Here is a 12,743-nt window from a genome sequence, read left to right as displayed (position 1 = left end):
AGTGAATCCCTAGATGAGATGATGGGGGCCTGGATCAGGGATTTAGCAACAAGTATAGAAAATGTGGAATATGAAAGATGATCTGGAGAAGGAACTTTAAGGCATAGCATCATTTTGAGACGTCTAGGCAAAAGGGTTGTTTTTATTCTGTCTGGAGTTAATAAAAGCTGCTGCTTTCTTCTTTTTTTCTTTTTTTTTTTTTTTTTTTAATTTCTGAAGAAAGGCAGATCCCTGACTTTTGTTCTTTTCAAAACAAGAATTAAGATACATGTGTTGGAAGAATATTACTGAAGTCACCCAAAGTGTAAGTATTCAAAAAACAATGAGCTTTGAAATGGCATTGAAAAGCACAGTTTTTTCACCAGACAAGGAATAGGTGCAGTAAATTAAACCTGAACCAAAGGATTCTGTTAATTTTTGCTAGTGGAGGCAGTGGGTAGATGGTGACAATTGATACTCTTCAGTGCCTGAAAACTTGAATCTATAAGAGTAGGCTTGTAAGAGTAGGCTACCACCTGGAAAATTATGCTGCCTTCAAGGCCTAGAGTGCAGGCTGATTTTCCTGTGGTTTGGAGAATTGCTTTTGAATCAATTATTTTAAGCACCAGGGCAATTCCTTCCTTTTCTTGACACTTGAAGTGAATGACCTGTCAAGGCAAATGCTGAATTTTCTAAATACGAAGTCATTTGGCATATGAACTGCATGAATTCTTGCTTGTTTCATGTCCATGACATAAAAAATCTAAATCTATGTTTGATCAATGGAAGGGGAGGAAGCCCTCTAATTTGCACCTGTTTTGTATTTAAAATGTTCTTTTACATTCCTGTGGGGAAAAAAACCCCCAGGGCTTTTAATAATAAGGTTTTTTTGTTTGTTTCTTTGTTTAACTTGGTTTCTTTTTTTTTTTTTTTTTTGATAAATTAAAAAAATGGAAGCTTATTTTTAAGCAGGAAGTAACTTAATTTTTTTGTTGTTGTTTGCTTAAATGGACTCCAATTACCACTGAACTGGATTTTTATTTATTTGAAGAGGGTTATGAATGTTCATAAAATAGATATTTAGATTATCTGAATGAGTACTATTTCTTCAGGCAGACAAGGCACATAAATTTATTCCATATTTCCAGACTTTTCTACTTCTCTGGCAATTTGAAATACGAAATTCTCACCTTCCTCTTTCTGTCATTCATCACACAACAAAAGCCTAACAAACATTACATGAAATCTGGTTGTTTTTTTTCTTTTTTTAAATAAGTATTCAAACAATCTGTGTTATCCAGATATCCAAAATCTCTCTGTGGTATTCACTGCTAAGGATAATCCATTTCAGGAAGACTGAAGATAATAGATTTTATGGGCATTACTTAAGCAAAATTACCACCTCAGTGAAATGGGAAAACATGACATGAAAACCAAACAAAACCATCTCATTAAAAGATGTCTTTAGCCCAAATTAAATAAGAATATAATGGAGTCTAGTTTAAAATTGAGGTGAAAAAATGGAAGAAATTTGCAGGAAACTTTTCCATTTTGTTTTACAGAAAATGAATGGATATGTTCCCATTCCTGTGGAAAATTTTGGATGTACCTCACATAATTTATAATTGATTTTCCACTAAACTGTTGAGGGATCATTTTTGTTTCTGTTGTTAAAATGCAGAACCAGCAAAAAACCTGCAGAACATCTTGGCAAATTCTTCAGAAATTACCTCTACCTCAAAAACCTGAAAGTATGATTTTTTGGTTTGTTTTTAAGTCTTCTTGGGGTTTTTTTGTATTTGAAAAAGAAAATATTGTAAAAGTGTGGAATACATTATTTCCATAATGTATTCCTCCTATTCTTTCGGACCATAGTATTGTAGTATATTTTAGCTGACCATTTCAAATCACACTTTAAGGTAAATTTTGTAGTTTTTAGATTTGAAGTTTAATAATTCCTTTTTAGAATGCTTGGATCTAATCTATGACTTAAAAGCCATAATTGAGCAAGTGTCAAATGTGCACTTGGTTTGCTCTTTCCTAGATTTCCAGGAGTCTGGATATTAGGAGTTTTAAATAATCATCTCATGAGTTTTATTACTGTATAATGAGTCTCTCAGCCTTGAGTTGCTGCTGAATTTTCTGCAGCAACAAAAATGCTTTATTATCTTCAGAGCAACTTAAAGAACTCAGAAATTTCATTTGGTGTGTGAGAACTTTGCCCAGAACTTGAGTGCAATACAAAGAGCCATTAGAATCAACCTTAATTGAGAAGTTCATTAGAAATTAGGGAGAAATTTATCCCTTCACCTGAAGTACAGTTTTATCTGCACTGTTTTAGTGTCTCCTGTTTGATACAGACAGAAGTGAGATGCACTGTCTTATAAATAATGTTTACCACTCATTATTGTAGTCATGCTGCAGGGGACGAAGGCTTCAGCTAAAGGTGAAGGTTGTTTGGGATCAAATACACATTTATTGCTGATGTCAGGCAGATTAGCATTTTGCCCTTAGTTTCCATAAAAATCAACCAGGCAGATTAGCATTTTGCCCTTAGTTTCCATAAAAATCAACTTGGAATCATTCCCTATTGTCATGGTTTCACCCCAGCCAGCAGCCAAGCCCCACACAGTCCCTTGCTCACTCCCTTGCTCACTCCCCCACCAGTGGGATCAGGGAGAGAATTGGAAGGGTGAAAGCTGGAAAACTCATGGGTGGAGATATAGGCAGTTTAACAGGGAAAGAAAAAGCTGTGCACACAAGTAAAGAATTAAGTCATCTCCTCCATGGGCAGGCAGGAGCTGAGCCATCTCCAGGAGAGCAGGACCCCATCACGTGTGATGGTGACTTGGGAGGACAAACACCATCTCTCCAAACATCCCTCCTTCCCTCCACTTTATCCACTGAGCATGATGCCATATGGTCTGGGATATTCCTTTGATCATTTTGAGTCACCTGTTCTGTCTCTGTCTCCTCCCAGTCTCCTGTGCTCCCCCCAGTTCCTCACCAACCTCATGAAAAGCAGCAAAAGCCTTGGCTCTGTGTAAACCCTGCACAGCAATAACAAAAACACCTCTTATCTGTCATGCCAGTGTTCAGCACAAATCCAAAATACCAACCACTGTGAAGAAAAATAACTCTACCCCAGTCAAAACCAGCACAACAATGCACTGCACCGATTTTTCAATCCTGTCTCTGTAGCATCTTTTGCAAGATTACTTACCCAGTAGATTGTAGAGACAGGTAAATGAGAGGGTTTCACTCGTTGTCTCAAGCAACAGACATTAAACTGCCTGCTATTTCCTAGAGCCCTTGAGAATAAATTTTAGTCTAGCTCTGATATTAGTTCTAGTTGTATCACTGGTATGAGAAAGAGTGTGTAAGAATTGCCAGTACCCCCATCTGTACATTTCACTTGACACAGGTGAGATTTACAGAGATACCTTGAAAAATATTTCTGCCAGTATTCTCTGTTGTTACAGAACCATCGTATAAACTGAAAAATACTGCTTAGGAGACAGGCACATTCCTTTGTTTCCAATTTCTTAACAGTAATGTTAGATCATGTATATTATGTTTCTAAAACCTAGTTTTAATCAAGATTATTGTCAAAAGTGTCCATTTTTATGTGTATCAGAATACACAGACAACACTGGATATTATCATATTTTTGACTTAAAAACCTCCAAATAAATGCTAATTAATTATAATTTTTTTATATAAAAACCTTCAAATAAATGTTAATTTCAAATAACTGAAAATTCTGAACTGAAATACCATTTACCTGACAATATCGTTACCACATGTGGTTCATGCCAGTCTTGGCTACTTTGGAGATATGTTTTAGGTCTTCAAATTACAGCCACTTCTGCACTTCAAGGAGTATATTCAAAAATATTTCTAGTTTAGATATATTCTATATTTAGTAAAGTGATTCCTGTCTTTGAATTGATTATCCAGTGACTGATACTAGAAATAAAAATTAAACAAGAAATCCTACTTGATGTTTGACATAGAATTTAGGGTTTTTCCTTGCAATGTATATCTGTTATTTTTTTTTTTTTGATGATTGATAGTTTCTTAAGCTCTAAATACTTATATATATAATGCAGATTTAAGGTAATACCTATCTTTAAGACACTAAAGGGAAAGTATGAAATCGGACTTCAGATTAGCAATCTATTATTGTATTGTTTCAGGTTTCAAAATCATTGTCATGCACTCTCTGGAATCTGAATTAATGACTCAAGGCTTCTTTGCTCAGATATATCTGCCATGGTGGACTTAGGCTGTGAAACTTCTCATGCTGGTATTTACAAGTGTGATGTGACTTTTTTTCCTGAAGTGACATTAGAAATTTTTTTCATTTATGTGACTTGTAATTATTTAGGATGCTAATTCTGATTATTTAAATTTGCTGAGCTGACAGTCTTGATTGATACCATAAAAATAAGTCCTTTTCATTTATTAGTTGTTTAATTTGGTAATAAAAATTGCTACTTCATAATTAGGTTGATTTGTAAGCTCACAAAGACAAAACTTTCAAGGTACTTAGTGGGAAAAAACCCTCATCCCTTCTTCCTCTATTTGAAAATGACATTATATCAATTTTCAAGCTTACATGTCCCAAGGGAAAATTACTGTGTAACTTCTCTCTCTCAAAGAAATCTCTTTGAACAGTTAAAAAAAATGGCCAAAGATTTACTCTGCTTCAACTTATGGAAAAATAAGAGGACACAATTATCTTTTCATCAGTTGAGTAATGGCCTTATTCTCACAATTTTATGAGTTCCTTTTAGTTACTGTTAATTTAGACTTGTTCAAGTGGGGTGATTCAATTGCAAGTTCCTCACTGTTATTTGTTTTGATTTATTTTCAAAAAAAAGGAGAAACTTTAGAACAGGAATTATATCCTGGAAGACACCTTTGGCTCAGACAAATACACAGGTTTGGAGTAGGAGAATGCAATTACATGCAGAACTTGAGAATGTAGGATGAGATCATTGGCTATTTTAAATAAATCTTTGAACAGATTCAAAGGGATGAAAACAATCCTGTATGTAAATGTGCTGATATAAACTAATCCACTTTTTCTTTTTTTTAATGAAGTTGTTTGATAAGTTCAAAAAGAAATTGTAAATACTCCAGACTAAGTTATCTTCCTTTCTTATCTCTCATATTTTCATCTGCTATGATGTCTTTGGCGTATCAATTCATTCTAATTCAAATTTTTTTATCTTTCTTTCCATTCTGATTTCACCTTGCCTTTCACCTCTATTACTCTTTTTTATTGCAGAACCTGCAAACACAATCTGTCCTTTTGGGGCCAGCAATTCTCTTTGACCCAAATTTGCACCCAAAATGCTACAAACAGTAAGAAGCAATAAATATCAAATAATACAATACACTGTGATTTGAAAAATTGAACAAAATTATTAGTGTTTTGTACAGCATGAAAGAAATTGTCACTTAGCTGCATGCTGCAGAAATTTATACAGATTTCTGAAGCTCTTTTGACATGATAGCAGCATTGTATGCAAGAAAATTCTGACATTTTCCATTATAAGGTGATTTTTTAAAAAATAGCTATTAACTTTGCTAGAATTAAACTGCTGGAGTTGAAATCTCCTTGTCTGACCAGAGCTGGTTTTGTTCATTTTAAGTTTTAGTTTCATGGATAATAAGTTTTACACATCATCTTACCCTTGTTGCCATGACAATGATGATCATGATGCTCCATAGACTTTGGAGCAGGGAATTGCTATGTGAGAGAAGGATGGTTTGAGTTTTAGGGATAGATCATTTACTTGCCCTTGAATATTTGTTCAGTTTTGGACAACTTATAATTATTTGAATAGTCATAATTTACACATCCTCAGTAGAATTTTGTTAACAAACTTTCCCACACATTTTATGAATATTCCCTGTGTCTAAGGCATGCTTAGTTTGCTCAGAGAGTGGATGGGCAATTTATACTGTTTGAAACATCTTCAATCTCATTGAAGAAATACCTGTTTTCACTGTTTTCAGGACACTGCATTAAGAACATCCACACCATGCAAAATTTTACTGTTTTCCATGCTGGCTTGCAATGACTGTCTGCGTCTGCATTGCACATATAAGTACAGTTGTTCTGCAATTATATCCACTGCCTCTCTGTACTCACCATAATCTTGTTCTTGCTCCCAAAATGTCATGGAGAAGGTTGAGTGGAGAAAGAAAAAGTGGAGCCTAAGGCTGAACCTCCCTAGTGAATGTAGCTTTAAGCAATTTGCTTTGGCAAATCAGAATTTTTACCAAGGTATTAGAAGCAGTACAAGGGGCAGTGGTTATAAAGTGATAGATTTAACTTGGACATAAGGAATTTTTTGCATTTACAATAATGAGACTCTGGAACAGGTTGCCCAGAGGACTTGTGGGTGGCCCATCACTGGAAGTGTTGAAGGTCAGGTTGAATGAGGCTTTGAGCAAATTGATAGTGAAAGATGTCCCTAGAGGGAATGAACTAGATGATTTTTAACGGTCATTTGCAACTCTCTCAGTTTCTTCTCCTGCTGTTTATTGCATTAGCTCAGGTTGTAAATGCCTGTGTTGTGATTCTAAAAGTTGTGATTCAGACGAGGACCAATGGACTACTTCAGGTCACACTTCTAGTTTACAAGATAAATTTCAGGAAATTACATTAAAAATGTTGCAAGTGTGTTATAGTTGAAAAGTCAAATACTTCAAAACTGTGCCAAAATTGAAGATATTTGTTCAAGTAGAGCTGTATGACTATACTACAATGGCACTTTTAACTGTGTTTTTGAATGCTATACACTTTTTCTTTGCTTCACTGATGAGGCAAAGTTATTAATGAATGATAGGATAAATTCTAGATATTTTGGCTCTTTGACAAGATGGATTAAAAATGTCAGAAAGCAAGAAGTGAGAAGACAAGAGAGGAGAGGAGGGGCATTGCTTCCTCTTCATTTCACTGGCAGATGGCAAGGGATGAAGGGGTGTGAGGGAAGAGGAGCTGGATAAAGCCAGTATTGGTTTTGCATGACTTTGAATAATCAGATGGGTCAGCACAGGTGTCTTAGACAATGTGGGTCAGAAAGGTACCTTCAAATAGGAAGCCCTTTACCCCTACAGGAACAAGAGCTTCTCTTCTTCTCTTCCCTTTTTCAATTTTTTTTGGTACTTTAGTGAAATGATTAATCCATCCTGTGTTTATGCTTTTGGCTGAAGCACCTATTCCTAGAGCAGCTACGCCCTTGCAGTCTAACGATGGGCCATTAACACCCCATGGCTTGCATACCCTGCCTTAAAGGTCCTCACAGCTGGACCTCCTCAGTCCCAGCAACCAGCTCCATCCTCCCACTCACAGAGCATTCAGGAGCCAAGCTCTCTGCATGCCTATTCCCCTGCAAAGTCAGAAAGGGACCACTATTCAACAGCCCATGGGCCAGGCATGTAGCTGTAAGCGACAGCCAAAAATCTGAGTGGGAGGAACACCTGCAGCTGAACAGAAATGTGTCAGCAAAAGTGTTCAAACAACAAATTCTTACTCCCTTAGAGGGCAAACATGACCCGTAAGTTGCCAGATGATGAAGAAGGATAGAGATTTGGGGGGGCTGGGAATGAATAGGAAATAAAAAAGGGTAGCAATTATGGCCACGACTCAGATACTCCTCAGTAAGATAGCTTGGTCCACTGAGGAGTAAAACCCTAAAAAAGTCAGTGTGGCAGTTTTTACCCACCACAGTTGTTGAGAGGACTGGAAAGGCCCCAGCAGATGCCCTGCTGTGTAAATCCTGCTGACATGCCTCACTTCCCTGGGCCAATTTGGAAGCAGAAGGGTGTTTGTGAGTACTGAGGATAGAGTGAGACCCCACCTGGAGTACTGGGCACTGTTCAAATCTTCCCAACAAAAGAAGGACATGGAATGTTGGAACAATTCCAGAGGAGGACCATCAAGTTTATAAGGGGACTAGAGCAGTTTTCCTCTAAGACAAACTAAGAAAATTGGGTATGTTCAGATTGGAGAAGAGAGGGTTGTATGGAGGCCTCACAGCAACATTCTGGTGTGTTAAGTGGGACACTGGGAAGTCAGAGAGTGACTCTTTGCTAGGAACTGTAGTGATAGGACAAGGAGTAATGGGTAAAAACTGAAACAGAGGAAATTCAAGTTAGAGATTTGGAAGAAATTCTTTACTATGAGGATGGCTAGGCACTGGAATGGCTGGCCCAGGCCCAGGTTGTGGCTGCTCCCAATGCTGGCAGTGCTCCAGGCCAGGCTGGGTGAGGCCTTGACAGCCTGGTCTAGCAGGAGATATCCCTGCCCATGGCAGCAGGGTTTGGGACTGGGGGATCTTTAAGGTCTATTCCAACCCCTTAATGTTCTATTATTTGATCCATATCAGAATTCAGCTGATGTTTCTTCTCTGGTGTCTCCTGCAGCTGGCCCACACATAGTGGCCAAGGGAGCAGGATTTTGGAAGAAGACCAAAAGTGTCATACAGGCTACTGTTTACACAATTTCTCCAGCCCTTCCTGCTCTCAAGGAATCACGATTCTCTCAGACCCAGAAGCTGTTGTACAACCAGCCATGGTGATTCTGCTGGGGAATCCTGCTGTGGGAGGAATTTTTGAGCCTCTCCAAGTGCAGTCTGAGAGGTGCTGTGTCTTTGGAGGCTTAGAGGACATCTAGGAGGTTCATCTGAGGAACCTCCCCTTGGTACTAGGGAAAACAGCATTTTAAAATGTGATGGGAGAAAAGAGAGGATAATTAAAAGAGTCTCAGTTTATTGTTTCAAATTCAAACTAACTGTCTTTGCTATATAATACTAAGATGTGAATTTCAGATATTTATTTTAATGCAGCTATTTTCATCAGCACCTTTGTAAGGGTGATATGACTATTTTGTTTATCTTTATAACAATCAATGAGATTTTTCCTGGTGATTTTACTTTTCATTTGATTTCACCTTCTAACACCAGGTTATTAATACTTTTTATAAAATTGTCATTAATACTTTTATAGTTTCACTATTCAGATGTCTGAAGTTCACATTTTGATTCTGAGATAACCTTTAAAATTGTCAGTATTTTGCTTTAGTAAATTTCATATTTTTTTTGCTCAGAATAATGCAGATTAACAACAAGAATCTTTCAATGACAATGCTGTCAGTTTTCCAGTTTTCTTTAATTTTTGTATTTATTGCCATTTAATGTTTGCCAGAAAATTATACTAATGGTTTAAAGGTCTCCTCAGCTGGTTGATGTAAGACTCTCAAACCTAAAATATCTGAGTTTGTTAATGTTTATTTGTCACAGAGACTACCTCACATCCTCCTTTGTTATGCATGGCTAATTATTTGATCTATCATAATACATTCAGAAGTAGCTACAGAGCTTGTTTCCTTCCAAATTCCACTGAAATACATTCCTGCTTTTCCTTGATCCCACTTCACCATCCCACTGTTTGAACCTAGCTATTAACTTATAATTAATTAACTGAGTTTATTGCTTCTGGAATAATTCTAATTGCCTCATCATTAAAAATTTGTTGATTTAGTAAAACTCATTCATTTGAGTTACTAACCTCATTACCCACTTACTTCTATTTGTATTTTATATTAATTTCATTGTTATTTTTAATTCCCTCTCCATGCATACATGGACATACATGTACTATGTGCTTGTGTATATATATAGGTGTAAATACAAAATTTATGTGCTTGCTTTCACTAAGAGGATCTTCACTCAAGTATATTTTTTGAATCTGAAGGATCTTGGCTTCTTGGGCATCCAGCAAGATGCTCCTGAAAAATTCCCAGTTGTTTTAACACTTTTTCATTTAAAGTGAAATGGATTTTCCCAACTCTAAACTCAACTGTTCCTTTCAGTTTCAAAAACCTGCAGGTTTTAAAAGATCCAACAAGAGATATTTCAGGTCGGTGACATATCCTGTTTGCATTAAATAAATCAAACCTCATTTCATTGGGCAATTTTTCAATTTTTCAATTTTTGTAAAAGCCATTAACTGTTCCTTATTTATCATAATGAGGTCCATTATGGTGAGTAATTGATAATGGACATTACTGAGTTACTTGATATCCCATGCAGGATTTCTGTGTTAGGAAAAAAATCCATTACTTCTAGAAATTTCTGAAGTCTGCACTGACTGTGTAGAGTGAGAAAATGATCTGCAGGATGAAAGTCACTTTAGGTAACAGACTTTTCCTTTCTGCTCTTAACAACCAGATTTTTTGAGGGGAAGCTCCTCTACTTTTGTGAAATGTGGTAAGCTGTTGAAGAGACCTTCTAGTTGGATTTTGTTTGTTTAGCCAATTAGTACTTTAACCACAAACACTGTGGAGCCCACTCAGTCATCTCTGACTTTCTAATCATATAGCAGGACATTGGATGCAAAATATCACCACCACCTTATCTGATTTTCCACTGTAGCTTTTATGGAACACATTAGACATGAAATACAATCTTCCAAAATCCATTGGACTTACCCCATCAGGTTTCTCTATTATTAATCACATAATTTCTTTTCTCCTACATGACCATTTCCAACTACCCTTATTGACTCTCCAGGCTCCACACGACAGTGCTCATATTACCTCTCAGCATACTTACTTGCTTTTTGTTTTGTCATAAAAAATGATGTTTTTATTTGGCCTATGTGCTTGGATATGTATGTCTTGTTCTGTCATCATGATTCTCTCCTTTCATGTAGTTTGAGTAGATTAAGTCTTCCTGACTACTTCATCTGTCAACCAGAGCCCTGGTACCTATTTTGCTGAAATTAAAGCCATAATACCATGCAATCCTTTATTTCTATAGAGGTTGCCCTGCTGTTTTATTGAACCAAAATCTCTTCACCTACCACCCCTACTATTGAACACCATTGTTTTCTGCCTGCTTTTTATTTTTGCTTAAAAAAAAAGAAGTTTAAGGTTTTTAAAGTATCAGTTGGGGTAGCTTTTTTATCCTTTTCTCAGCTGCCTGGTTGATTAATGCTTTTAATGGCTGAAAAATCACCTGGAATAAATAAATAATCATGTTTTCAAAGCTGTTTAATTGCCTTTAGTGCTTCCTGTTGGATGGGAGAACTCATCCCGTTTTGAAATACATCTTAGGCACATGCCCAAGATATTTCTGGGGCACTTTTGTGTACTCTAGTTTGAGCTGAGCATCAGCGCTCTGAATTTCCTTCTGCTAAACTAATAGATTAGTTCTTACAGGCTGTTATTTTCTGATGCCTCACACACTATCAGGTAGTTATTTGATACTTCCAGCCGGGAGCAATAGACTTTAGAGACTCTCAAAATGTAGAGTGAAAACAGACTAATATTTGTTGTTTCTCACTTGAGTCAGTGACTTGTCATTGGGAAACTGGAGGATTTGCTGTGATACTGACTGAGCTGATCCACTAGGGAATCCCACATGTGCACAGTATGTGAACTTCAGTATCACAAATTCCTTTCCCATTTTGGCTACCAGAGTGAACCTCATGCAGAGGTGAAATCATTTCTATTCACAAGGAAGGATACAGATAATACTAGATTTGGTGTTGGTCACAGAAAATGATGACTATTCATCTTTGTTGCTATAGCAAAACCACATGTATACAGCAAAACTTATAAACACTGTTCTGCAAATTCTGATGGAAACTCTGCTGCTGACTCCTCTATTTATATTTCACAGTGTTTGTTTCAGCTAGCTTTTATTCATTGTTCAAGTCAATCCCACCATGTGTCAAGAGTTGTCAGCCAAGTTCAAATACCAGAGGAAGAGCACACACCTCAGTCGGTGTGTGTGAAAACCAGAAGTGCATTCCTGTAATTGTTCATGAAACTTCCAAACAGGAGGGTTTTACTGGGCCATATATCCAGCCCTTTCCTCTCACCATGAGCTACTGCTTGAACTCTGCCTTTGGTCTCTGCCTGTTTGTTGCCCTGGCTGCTCCATGGCTTGGTTCTACTCCTTGTTGTGGCAGCATTTTGAAATCATTACGCCTTTATTTTCTGAGAAGCAAGATTTATGGGCAAGGTAATATCCTTTATTAGACTGTTTGGTTCATTTGGAAAAAATGGGCATTCTTGTGGGGTCAGAGTCCCTTCATTACACTTGTTTTCTGCCTGCTTGGTTTTTCCATGTCTGAAAGAACTGCTTAGAGAAAGCAGGCCTGCTCATTTTGTTCCTTTTGGTTGCTACATTTTCTTCCAGAGTAATAGAGAGAACACATGTACTTGTGTTATTTTGTGGGGACTTGTGTTCTTTTGCGGAGACTTGTGTGCTTGTTTTTCCAAAATCCAAAATAAAAATAATAAAACCAATTTTAGGCCAAACATCTGTATTTTGGCCCTGGTGTATGGAAACCTCACTGCCTCCAGGTTTTTTGGAAAAAGTCCTGGACTGATATGATCAACTTCTCTTTTTCTTAGAGGAAAAATAAAAATCTGCTTTACCGGTTACATAAGAGGGGGAGAAAAACCCTATGGAGAATAGCAAGATATATGTATTGATTTAAAAATGACAAATAGAAACATTCCAAATATTTGCAAATTATTTCTTCTGCTGCTCACACCCCAACTAATAGAAAAACAATCTGTATTGAGTAACAGACTGTAGATTTTGAATATTTTTAAGGCCTAATGCAGTCCTGAATTCCAGACCCATGCAACTTCTCAGCTATCTAGCAGAGTTTACGTAAGTTTAAACTGATTTAAATACCAATATATTTTTGCTTGACAGCATGGCCTC

At 36.8% G+C, this 12,743-nt stretch overlaps 1 long non-coding RNA gene across 2 annotated transcripts in view; it reads left to right on the top strand.

Moving 5' to 3' along the window:
- LOC141728760 (uncharacterized) overlaps window positions 1-12,743 on the top strand; it is a 90,041-nt gene continuing 77,298 nt past the window's right edge. For both annotated transcript variants that reach the window (XR_012579922.1, XR_012579923.1), the window contains exon 1: window positions 1-304. This is a non-coding gene — a long non-coding RNA (uncharacterized LOC141728760). The remainder of the gene's footprint in view (window positions 305-12,743) is intronic.

The sequence above is a fragment of the Zonotrichia albicollis genome, chromosome 4, assembly GCF_047830755.1.
Source record: "Zonotrichia albicollis isolate bZonAlb1 chromosome 4, bZonAlb1.hap1, whole genome shotgun sequence".
NCBI classification, from domain to species: Eukaryota; Metazoa; Chordata; class Aves; order Passeriformes; family Passerellidae; genus Zonotrichia; species Zonotrichia albicollis.
Note: the sequence above shows the minus strand (reverse complement) of the source record. Positions and strands in the feature narration are given on the sequence as shown.